This window comes from Miniopterus schreibersii (genome assembly GCF_964146895.1).
Source record: "Miniopterus schreibersii genome assembly, chromosome: 2".
Classification (NCBI taxonomy): domain Eukaryota; kingdom Metazoa; phylum Chordata; class Mammalia; order Chiroptera; family Miniopteridae; genus Miniopterus; species Miniopterus schreibersii.
In genome coordinates this window covers 97,648,711-97,661,859 of record NC_138102.1, presented here as the reverse complement: position 1 = coordinate 97,661,859, position 13,149 = coordinate 97,648,711, and positions in this window count along the sequence as shown.

Genomic DNA, 13,149 nt, shown 5'->3' with positions numbered 1-13,149 from the left:
GTATGAGTTATGCCCTTCAACAGGGTATCATCACCGCTTTCATACCAAAAGTGTACACAGTATCATCCTCAGCAATAATATTCATTTCCATTATAATGAATTTTAAATATATATATTTGACAAAATTGATTTATAATCGAGCATTTCTTTTTTAATGAATTCTCAAGTCTGAGAAGTGATTTTAACATTTCCCAAAGCATTAAGAAAGGAATTTTTTAACTACAAAAGCACGATCACTAGTGGCTAGTTGGGATAAGACCCAAAACTGCTGACAAGAGTACTAACAACTTGGAACTCATCCATTTGGCAAATCCAGCTAAAGCTGATAAAAGTTTTTTCCTATTCATTTGCAGTGAAGATCTCATGCAATTTAAGTCTATTTTTTCCCACCGTCTTTTTTTTTTTTTTCATTATAAAGGCAATGTTTATTAAAATACATTTCATTTTCAAAATTGAGCTCTCAGGCATTAAAGTGGGATCACTGGGTCAAATGGCAATTCCATTTTTAACTTTTTGAGGAAACTCCATATTGTTTTTCCATAGTGGATGCACTAGTCTGCATTCCCAACAGCAGTGTATGAGGGTTCTCCCTTCTCCACATCCTCAACAGCATATGTCATTTGTTGATTTGTTGATAGCAACTATTCTGACAGGTGTGAAGTGATACCTCATTGTAGATTTATTTGCATCTCTCTGATGATTAGTGATGTTAGCATTTGTTCATATGTCTCTTGGCCATGTGTATGTCCTCTTTGGAGAAGTGTCTATTCAGGTCCTTTGCCCATTTTTCAATTGAATTTTTTGTCTTTCTCTTGTTGAGTTGTACGAGTTCTTTGTACACTTTGGAAATTACCCCTTATCAGATGCATGCTTGGCAAATATGTTCTCCCATACCTTGAGGTTACTTTGTATTTTGAGGCTTTCTTTTGCTGTGCAGAAGCTTTTTAGTTTGATATAGTAACATATGTTTATTTTTCTTTTGTTTCTCTTGCCCTAGGAGATGTATTGGTGAAAATTCCACTATGTGAGATGTCTGTGACTTTACTGCCTGTGTTTTCTTCCAGGATTTTTATGGTTTCATGAGTTACATTTAAGTCTTATCCATTTTGCACTTATTCTTGTGTATGGTGTAAGCTGGTGGTCTAGTTTCTTTTTTTTTTTTTTTTTCGCATGTATCTGTCCAATTTTCCCAGCACCATTTATTGAAGAGACTGTCTTTACTCCATTGTATGCTTTTGCCTCCTTTGTCAAATACTGACTGACCATAATTGCATAGGTCTATTTCTGGGGTCTCTGTTCTGTCCCATTGATCTATATGTGTGTTGCTGTACCAATACCAGGCTGTTTTGATTAAAATGGCTTTATAGTATAGTTTGATATCTAGTAAAGTGATCCCTCACACTTTGTTCTTCTTTCTCAAGATGGCTGGGGTTATTCGGGGTCTTTTTTGGTTCCATATAAATTTGTGGAATATTTGTTCTAGCTCTGTGAAATATGCTGTTGGTATTTTAATAGGAATTGCATTGAATCTATAGATTTCTTTGGGTAGTATGGACATTTTAATGATATTAATTCTTCCATGGTACATTCTTTCACTTGTTTATATCTTCCTCTATTTCTTTTTTCAGTGTCCTGTAGTTTTTCGAGTACAGGTCTTTTACATCCTTGGTTAAATTTATACCTCAGTATCTTATTTTATTAGTTGCAATGGTAAATAATATTGTTTTTCTAGTTTCTCTTTCTGAGAGTTAATTGTTGGTGTATAAAAATGCCATCAATTTCCAGATATTAATTTTGTACCCAGCTACCTTGGCGAATTCATTTATCAAATCTAGTAGTACTTTGATGGAGTCTTTAGGGTTTTCTATGTACAATATCATGTCATCTGCAAATAATGACAATTTTACTTCCTCCTTTCCATTTTGGATACCTTTTATGTTTTCTTTCTGTCTGATGGCTGTGGCAAGGACTCCCAATACTATTGAATAAGAGTGGTGAAAGCAGACATCCCTGATTTGTTCCTGTTTTTAAGGGAAATGGTTTTAATTTTTGACCATTGAGTATGATGTTGGCTGTAGGTTTGTCATATATGGCCTTTATTATGTTGAGGTATGTTCCCTCTATTCCCACTTTGCTGAAAGTTTTTATCAGAAATGGGTGCTGGATTTTGTCGAATGCTTTTTCTGCATCTATCGATATGATCATATGATTTTCGTCCTTCATTTTGTTTATGTGATGTATCACATTTATTGATTTGCAAATGTTATACCAGCCTTGCATCCCTAGAATAAAGCCCACTTGGTACCGGTGTATGATCTTTTTAATGTATTGCTGGATCTGGTTTGCTAGTATTTTGTTGAGGATTTTAGCATCTATGTTCATCAGGGACATTGGCCTCTAATTTTCTCTCTTTGTAGTGTCTTTATCTGGTTTTGGGATTAAGACAATGCTGGCTTCATAAATAGAGTTTGGGACTTTTCCCTTCTCTTGAATTTTCTGGAGTAGTTTGAGGAGAATAGGTGTTAATTTTTTTTGGAATGTTTTGTAAAATTCTCCTGTAAATCCATCTGGTCCCAGACTTTTGTTTACTGGGAGTTTTTTTTATTACTGCTTCAATTTCATTAGTTGTTATTGGTCTATTCAAGTTTTCTGCCTCTTCCTGATTCAGCATTGGAAGATTGTGTGCTTCTAGGTATTTGTCTATTTCACTCAGGTTGTCCAGTTTGTTGGCATATAGTTGCTCATAGTGTTTTCTTATGATCCTTTGTATTTCTGTTTTTCAGTGTTATATTGCCTCTTACATTTCTGATTTTATTTGGGTCCTCTCTCTTTGTTTCTTGGTGAGTCTGGCTGAAGGTTTATCAGTCTTATTTTTTATCTTTTCAAAGAACCAGCTCTTGGTTTCATTGATTTTTTTGTATTGTTTTTTAGTTTCTATGTCATTATTGCTCTGATCTTTATTATTTCCTTCCTTCTACTTCCTTTGGGGCTTTTCTTGCTGTTCTTATTCTAGTTCTTTTAGTTGTTGTGTTAGATGGTTTAGTAGAGCTTTTTCTTGTTTCTTGAGGTATGCCTGTACTGCTATGAACCTTCCTCTCAGGACTGCTTTTGCTGTGTCCCACAGATTTTGAGTTGTTGTCTGTTCATTTTTGGTTTTTTCCAGGTAATTATTTCTTCCTTGATCTCATTCGTAACCCATTCATTGTTTAATAACATGCTACTTAGCCTCCATGTGTTTGAATATTTTTGAGGTTTTTTGTAGTAGTTGATTTCCAGTTTCATGCCTTTGTGATCTGAGAAGATGCTTGATATGATTTCAGTCTTCTTGAATTTGTAAAGACTTGCCTTGTGCCCTAACATGTGATCTGTTTTTGAGAATGTTCCATGTGCACTTGAGAGAATGTCTATTCTGCTGCTTTGGTATGAAATGTTCTGTAAATGTCAGTTAAATTCATTAGATCCAGTGTATCATTTAAGGTCTCTTAAGGTATCATTTAAGGTGTTTTCTTGTTGATTTTTTTGTCTTGATGATCTTGATTTTTTTGTCCAATGATGACAGTGGGGTGTTAAAGTCTTCCACTGTGATTGTATTGCTGTCAATCTCCCCCTTAAAGTCCACCAAGAAATTTTTTATATATTTAGGTGCTCCTATATTAGATGCATATATATTTATAAGGGTTATTTCCTCCTGTTGGGTTGATCCCTTTGGTGACCTTCTTAGTCTCTTATTATGGTCTTTATTTTGAAGTCTATTTTGTCAGAAATAAGTATTGGTATTCCAGCTTTTTTTTTTTTTTTTTTCGTTTCCATTTGCATGGAATATTATTTTCCATCCTTTCACTTTCAGCCTGTGTGAATCTTTTGCTCTCAGATAGGTCTCTTGTAGACAGCATATATATGAGTCTTGTTTTCTTATCCATTCAGCTATCCTGTGTCTTTTGACTGGTGCATTTATTCTGTTTACATTTAAGATTACTATTGATATATACTTATTTAATGCCATTTTCCTCCTTAATGCTGATGTACCTTTCTCTCATTATTCCTTCTTTCTCTTAGAGCAGTCCTTTTAGAATTTCTTGCAATGCTGGTTTAGTGGTACTGAACTCCTTTAACTTTCTTTTGTCTGGGAAGCTCTTTATTTCACCTTCAATTTTAAATGATAGCCTTGCTGGATAAAGCAGTCTTGGTTGCATGTTCTTGCTTTTCATTACTTTGAGAACTTCATGCCACTCCCTTCTGGCCTGAAGTGTGTCTGTTGAGAAGTCTGCTGTCAGCCTTATAAGTCACTGTTTTTCTCTGTCTTGCAGACCTTAATATTCTCTCTTTGTCCTTGACATTTGACATTTTAATTATTATGTGTCTTGGAGTGGGTCTTTTTGGGTTCCTCTTATTTGGAACCCTCTGTGCTTTCTGAACTTGTGTGGCTTTCTCCCTCACCAGCTTAGGAAAGTTTTTGTCATTATTTCCTCCACCAGGTTCTCTATCCTTTGTTCACTTCTCTCCCTCTCTAATACCCCTATGATGCAAATGTTGTTTCACTTCATGTTGTCCCAAAGCTCCCTTAGACTTTCCTCATGCTTTTTAAGTGCTTTTTCTTTTTGGTGCTCTGATTGAGTGATTTTTTTTCTGCCTTGTCTTCTAAGTCACTTATTCTCTCCTCTGCTTCATTGAGCCTGCTTTTAATTCCTTCCAGTATATTTTTTATATTATATATAGTATTCTTCATTTCTGCCTGGTTTTTATTTATCATATCTAGCTCTTTTTTCATGTTTTCACTAAGTTCCTGGGCCTTCCCATTAAGTGTCTCATGGTTCTCATTAATTTCCTTGAGCATCTTTATAGCCATTACTCTGAACTCTATTTCTGATAACTTGCTTAACTCCATCTCATCAGTTTCTTTTTCTGGTGATTTTTTTTCTTTAGTTTGGGGGTTGTTTCTTTGTCTCCCCATTTTAGTGACTCTTAGTGTTTGTATCTGTATATTAGATACATTTGCTGTCTCTCAGTCTTGTAGAATGAGATTTTGTAGCGTATGTCCAGTAGAGCCCAGAGGTGTGTTTTCCTTATACTTCTGAGCTATTTGCTCTAGGTGTGTGCCTTTTGTTGGTGTCCCTTTTGTGCGTTCTTTGGGCTTTCCTGTTGTGATTGAGCCTAGATTGTTGTTGGGAGGAGTCTCCTCTCAGGTTGGCTAACTATGTGTCTCAGCCCCAACCACATTGTGTGAGCTTTGTACAAGTGCAGACTCTATGATGTTACTCAAAATATGTCCACTCAGGTATATTTCTCTTGTTTTTCCAAGCTGGTAGACAGTATTTTAGCAGTAAATCCAGTCCATGGCTAGGAGCAAGGGCTCTCTGCTTCTGGTCAGAGTGCTGCCATCTTCCCTCCTCCTAAGTATATTTTTAAATGCCCTTTCAAAATTGTCTTGGGAAGCATTCTGTAAATAAATGCTGCTTGAGATTAGACTGCTTTTCTGGGTTTTCACTTGTGCAAACAGAAACAGTGGCTCCAGCGTTTATGTTAAATATGGAAACCAAGTTCCACTCAAACATCCATGTTGTATTTGAGAAAATATGGCATTGACTGGTATAAGACCAAAAGCCAAGAATATGTCAAGTTCTGATACCAACCCAGCCTCTAACTTACCATGTCAGCTCTAGAATGAGTCACTTATGAAGGGGTAGAGAGGAAGGGTGGGAACAGTTGGTGTTACTGACTAGAAGTAAATAAAAGACTGCTCCTCAATGCCCCTCTGTGCTTCAAATGGGCTGGGACCAAATCTGCCTGGATTATGGCTTGGCACATAATAGGCACCTCTCACTGACCCAATCACTGAGTGAATGAATGAATGAATGAATGAATGAAACTTAGATTCTGCTTGGTCATTTAAATTTCATTTTGCATTGATCGAAGCATCAATAAATATGGTATCAGAGAAGCTGATCCCCTTGCCAGGGCTGGCTAATTCTGTCTATAAAATCAAATTTATTGAGATATAATTTGTGTTTGCCACATGGATATGCCAAAAGAGTGTCACCACAATCAAGATTTCCATCACCCCAAAGGTCCCTTGAGCTTCTTCTAGTCAATTCTCCTTCACCACCAACATCAGGCAATCACTAACCTGCTATATGACATTATAGTCTTTTCTAGATTTTCATGTAAATGTGAGCATACAATATGAACTCTTCTGTTTGTCTTTTTTACTTAACATAATATTTTTGAAGTTTATCTCCATAGTTGTGGTTTTCAGTAGTGTTTCTTTTATTGCTGAGAATTCCATTATTTTTCCCTTCACCTGTTAATGAACTTTTGGGTGGTGTATTAGGGTTCTCCAGAGGAGATGGAAATATACATATATATGTATTGAACAGTGCAGGTTCACTTATATGTGGATTTTTTGCAATAAATACTGAAAGTGTATTTTCTCTTCCTTATGATTTTTTAATAACATTTTCTTTCCTCTAGCTGACTTTATTGTAAAAATACAATATATAATACATATAACTTGCCAGATATGTCTGAATCTATTATTTATATTATCAGTAAGGCTTCTGATCAACAGTAGGCTATTTCTAGTTAAGTTTTGGGGGAGTAAAGTTATACATGGATTTTTGACTGCATGGGGGATAGACAAAACTAACTCCCATGTTGTTCAAGAGTCAACTATTTGTATATATATAAAATAAAGAATTTCCTCACATGATTATAGAGGCCAACAGGTCCCAAGATCTGCAACCTGGAAGCTGGAGACCTAGGAGAGCCAGTGGTAAAATTTCCAATCCAAAGGCCAGTAGGTTTGAAACCCAGGAAGAGCCAGTTGTATTAGGTTGAATCTGAAGGCTGGGGGGAAAAAACAGTGTCCCATTTCAAAGGCCATCAGGCAGGAGAATTTTCTCATACAGGAGAGTCAGCTATTCTGTTCTCTTCCGGCCTTCATTTGATTATATGGGGCCCACCCACATTAGGGAGGGCAATCTGCTTGACTTAGTCTACCAATTCAAATATTAATCTCATCCAGACACACCCAGAAACTTGTAAGATTGAATATCTGGGCACCCCATGGCCCAGGCAATTTAACACATAAAATTAACCATCTCAAATGGTGTCCAGGTTGTGGACATTTGTGTACAAGTTTTTATGGAGACATATTTTAAATTCTAAGAGTATGATGGCTGAACTTTACAGTGAGTGCCTATTTAACTTTCTAAAGAAGCTGTAAAGTGTTTGCCTAAGTGGGAAATAATAGATTGGGAAATGCCACTAATAGAGTAGAAGAGTTTCAGGTAGAGCTGCCTAATTCTTCTCAGATAAAGAAACATAGAAGAGAAATACTTTCATTCAAAATAGAGGAATCATGAAATATACCAAAAAGATCTGATTTTTTTTACATACTGTTTTTATATGATTACTTACTTGATTACATCTTTTGGCCATTAACTCAGTGAAAAAGAAGAGTCCAGAGTAAACTTTTGGGAGTCTGGGTGTGTCAGGTATTTATGTTATAGCAATGCTGTCTAACAAACAGTGGCATACAGCAATAAACATTCACTTCATTTATAAGAATGCAGGGTCCAGCTTATCTGGGATGGACTGTTTGTGTCAGGTGGAACTGTGGTCACCTACATGTTGGCCAGTTGTACAGGCAGCCTTTTTCTTTTTTTTTAAATTCTTGCCTGAGAATATGTTTCTCATTGATTCTAATGAGAGAAGAAGGGAGAGGGAGAGAGAGAGAAACATGGATGTGAGAGAGAAACATCAATCGGTTGCCACATGCACTTGCCGACTAGGATTGAACCCACAACCTAGGTATGTGCCCAGGCCAGGAATTAAACCAGTGACCCTTCAGTACACAGGATGATGTTCTAACCACTGAGCACCACAGGTCAGAGCTCCAGGGAGCCTTTTTATCTTGACCAAGTTCACACAGAAGTTTGACAAGTTGCTGCCTTATGGTGACGTAGGGCATATCACTGGCGGAGACTTGGGCAGCTCTGCTCTATTCCATGTGCCCCACCCATCTCCCAGCAGACTGACCAAGCCATGCTTGGGAGGGGAGGAAGAGTAGAAGTGAAGATATAGCAGCCCTTTTCCAAGCCTCTGTTTGTGTCACATCTGCTAACTTCCCATGACCAAAGCAAGTCACACAGCCAAACTCAAGATCAAGGGATAGGAAACTAGCATCATCTCTTTCTTCAGTGAGAACTGCAGACTCATGTGGTAAAGAATGCAGCTGCAGGCAGGGGTCATTAATGAAATCAACCTGCCACACTGAGTATAACACATTTACTACAGTGATACTGAAATATCAAAAGTCTTTCAAGAAAACGAAATTATCAAGAGGACAGGTGCTAAGATACAGAAGGAGGGCCTTCTCCATCTGTGTCTCTGATGTCAGTGCAGCTGGTTATCCTAAGAACTAGATCAGCAGTTCTATATATTTAGCCTGCACTAGAGTCACTGGAAGTGCAGCTTATTTTCTTAAAATTTGTATTGCCCAATATTTTAAGCACTTAGAAGAGTATATGTCAGCTCCTTCTATCCAATGTAAAGAACAATAAAAGCTGAAAACTCAAGTATCCACCATCTGGATTAAAAAATACAATATTACTAACACCTACAAAGCTCCCATTTGCCTCTTTCTCATCACAGCACCCTTCCGTTCTGTTATCATGCTGATAACACCCTTGTTTTTCTTTATGGTTTTATAATATATGCATGTATCCCTAAACAGTAAATATTGTTTTGTTTTCTTTTTATAGTTGACCCTTGAGCAACACAGGGGTTGACTTTTGACTCCCCTAAACTTAACTACTAATAGCCTTACCAATAACATAATACAGGCAATTAACACATATTTTGTATGTTACATACATAATTTACTGTATTTTTACAATAAAGTAAGCTAGAGAAAAGAAAATGGTAAGAAAATCATAAAGAGAAAATACATTTACAATACTGTATGTATTTATTGAAAAAATTCTGTGTATAAGTGGACCGTGAAGTTCAAGAGTTAACTGTATTTCGGACTTCATGTAAATAGAATCAGTGTATATTCAGTCATATACCACTTACGACGGCATATGTTCTGAGAAACACGTCATTAGGCAATCTCGTCATTGTGCGAATACACAGAGGGCACTTAGACAAACATGATGGTATAACCTACTCCACACCCAGGCTACATGGTCTAGCCTATTGCTCCTGGGCAGCACATTACTATACAAAACAACATGAGATTAAATCAAGGACAAGACAAAATGCAATCAAGAGACATGGGCCCGGCTGGGTGTCACTCAGCGGTTGAGTATCAATCTATGATCCAGGAGATCAAGGTTCAATTCCTGGTCAGGGCACATGCCCAGGTCGTGGGCTTGACCCCCCCAGTAGGGGACGTGCAGGAGGCAGCAGATCAATGACTCTCATCCTTGATGTTTCTATCTCTCTCTCCTTCCCCCTTCTTCTCTCTGAAATCAATAAAGATATATTTTTAAAAAAAGAAGAGAGAGACATGGTAAACACAAGATGTATGAGGCTAATAGCATAACATGGCTACTAATTTACAGCAAACATTTTTTTTATACATAGAAAGAGTGCACTCTAAACTAAAAATAAAAATTATAGTAAATACATAAACCAGTAACATTTCATTTATTATTATTATTATTATTATGTAATTGTATGTGCTATAATTGTATGACTGGCAGCACAATAGATCTGTTTACACCAGCATTACCATAAACATGTCAGTAATGTGTTGTGCTACAGTGTTCTGATGGCTGTGACATCACTAGGAGATAGGAATTTTTCAGTTCTAATATAATCTTATAGGACAGCCGTCGTACATAAGGTTTGTTATTGACTAAAATGTCACTGTGGGTGCATGTCTATAGTCTGTTGAAACTTGGTTTTTGCTCCTTAAAATTATGTTTCTGAGGGTTATCCATATTGTTGAATTAAGCTGCAGTTTGCTCATGTTCATTGTGGTGTATTTTATTGCTATATTCATTGTATTCATTACCTGTTTTACTACTGGTGAGCATTCAGGTTGTCTTCACCTTTAGGCTAGTGTAACAGTAATACTGTAAACATACTTGTCTCCAGCGCTCATGTGCCAGCAAATCTCTATACACCAAGACTAAAATTGCTTTGGCATTTACACATTTAATTACATTAGGCAATACCATGTTGTTTTACAAAATGATCACAAGCTACAAATAAATAGTATTCATAATGAACAGTAAAATGCTAAGAGAATGACCAGCCAGCATCACTCAGCAGTTGAGCATTGACCTATGATCCAGGAGATCATGGTTCTATTCCTGGTTTCAGGCTTGATCCCCAGCTCTGGATGTGCAGGAGGGAGTTGATCAATGACTCTCTCTCATCATTGATGTTTCTATCTCTTTCTCCCTCTCCCTTCCTCTCTCTGAAATTAATAAAAATATATTTTTTAATGCTAAGAGAATATTATGAATAGCTGTAAGTCACTAAATTTAAGAAAAATATAATTACTAAAATTGACTACAGAAAAAAAACCACCTGAATGCTCCTATAACTATTAAGTAAATTGAATCAATGGATAAAAACCTTGCCGCAAAGACTCTGGTAGTTTCACAAGAGAATTCTACCAAATATTCATAGAACATAACATTCTCATCCTACATAAACTTTTTAGATTTATCATATTTATCATTTCTTTCATATTTATCATTTCATTTCTTTCTTGCATTTCAGAACTTTTCCTGCTTTCTGAAGTATATACATTAGAACTTTCTCTAGTGAAGTAAACGCTCAAATTTTATTTATCTGAAATATCTTTATTTCATCCTTATAATCTCAAGATAGTTTCAATGTATATAGAAATTTAGGCTAATAGTACTTTGAAAATATCATTCCACTGTCTTTTGACCTCCATTATGGAGGTTAAAAAGTCAACATAAATCTAACTATTAGAGCTTTGAAATTAATCTCTGTTTTCTCTATAATTGCTTTTAAGAAGTACATTCTCTTTACTTTGATGTTCAGCACTTTTATTATAATGAGCTCACACATGTAGAGCATTGGAAGCCCCCAGGAGGAGGAGTCAGTGGACTCCTAGCTGGTGAGCATGGACACATGCTTCTGGCCGAGGAGGGAGCAGCATATCCCCCAATAATGCCATCGAACACTTGGACTGTCACAGCAAACTTGCCCAGATGCACCATGTCCTGCACCCGCAGATGAGGGTGACTGAGTGGGCATGTGACGAGTGCACCAGTCGCTGGCACCCAGGGACACCGAGTGCATGGTGAACAGCATCCAGGGAAACCTCAGTGCCACCTGAACATGGCTCAGGTGGAGCCCCTGCTGTGTGGAGGCCAAGCCAACAGTTCATGACATCAGCAAGCAGGCCACCGAGGTCCACCTGACACACGATGGGGCCAGGGCTACGGGATTAGCTTTGGGGGAGGCCAGATGTCCAGCCCTCTGGAAATAAAGAACCTGTGACCCAACAGAGGGACCAAGCAGCATTCATGCTGACACTTCCAAATGATCTCGCCCCTCAGGGCATGAGGTGACTCAACAGGATGCAGGCATCCAGAGAACAAACCCCAGATACAGGAGAAACACAGACAGAAGGACAAATGGAATTGTCCCATCCCCTACCAGACACAATGCTGGGCATGCTGAAGACATGGCAGGAAGGATGAGGTTCCCTAAGGGCAAAGTGGGATCTGTCTCCCTCTCTTTCCGTTTTTCAGTCTTTTTCTCTCTTTTCCCCTTTCTTTACACAACAGCACACAAATCCAAAATTGTATTTTTCAGATCTTTTTCTTTCTCTCTCATACATATATGTAAGTTCTTCTGTCTCTCTCTCTCTTTCTCTCTCTCTGTCTCTCTATCTCTCTCCCTCCTTTCCCCACTCTCCTTCCCCCACCCCTTATCTGCTCATTTTAGAATCCCTGGGTGGACTGGTAGATGAGAGTGGGTGGATGAGAGTGTATGACTCAGATATCTACCTCAGAGGGAATTTCTGCTACTTTAAGGAATTATTTGGGCTTTTTTCTTTTTTCTTTTTTAAGAAAAAGAAACCCTGGGATTCATCTGTAATTTTTCTTGTTTTTTGTTGTGGTGGTGGTGGTTGGTTCTTAATTTTTAATTTAGTTTGGGGAAGTAGGTATTTTAATAAATTTGATGTTTTTTTCTTTTTTAATTTCTCACTTTCCCATATTAGGGGTGATAGCCAAAGGGGTGATGATAAGAGAAAGATGAACAAATAGAACTGGTGAAGAGGCCCCCCTGTCTCCATTCCTATCCATCAGGAGGTACTTTTATTTTATTTTATTTTATTTTTATTTATTTATTTATTTATTTATTTATTTATTTATTTATTTAATGTATCTTTATTGATTTCAGAGAGAGGAAAGGAGAGGGAGAGAGGGAGAGAAACATCAATGATGTGAGAGTCATTGATTGGCTGCCCTGCACACACCCGGACTGGAAATTGAGCCCGTAACCCGAGCATGTTACCTGACCGGGAATCGAACCCCAATTGCCTGGATCCCAGGTTGACGCTCAACCACTGAGCCACACCTGGCCAGGCAGGAGGTACTTTTAGCAGGGCACCAAGCCTGCACCCATAAAATCTCTTAAGTATTCTCCTCTGCTTACAAAATCCCAGGTGTTCTTTGCTTGTTCAGGCAGCTTCCTGCTGCATTTGGTGTCAAGGCAGTGGGGGGCTTGCTTGGCTGGCCTATTCTCCATCTTCCCGCAACCCTTACGCAGGGCTAACCTCAGTAATTTTGAGGAAATGCCACCTTCCCCTGTGACATGTTCTTAAATCTAATTTTTTTCAACTACTATTTACACATTGGAGGGGGAAGAAGGGTGAGGGGCTTATTGCAAAATATGTTAAGTATAGATTGGGGTGCTTGTGTATGTATTTTCCTCAGTTTTCCCAGAAATGAGGTATCTTTTTTTTCTCAGTCTAAAATCAAGAGGGTGGAGAGAGGAGAGAGGTTGCAAAAAAACAGGTACTGGGGGAAGTAAAGTCACCACTGCCCCATCCTTGGCCCTGAACCCCTCAAACATTGTCAGAATTTCACAAGACTATCATCATGGGAACCCCTCCTGTCAAAGATCTGGACAGGGTTGTGGGCAGGTTGG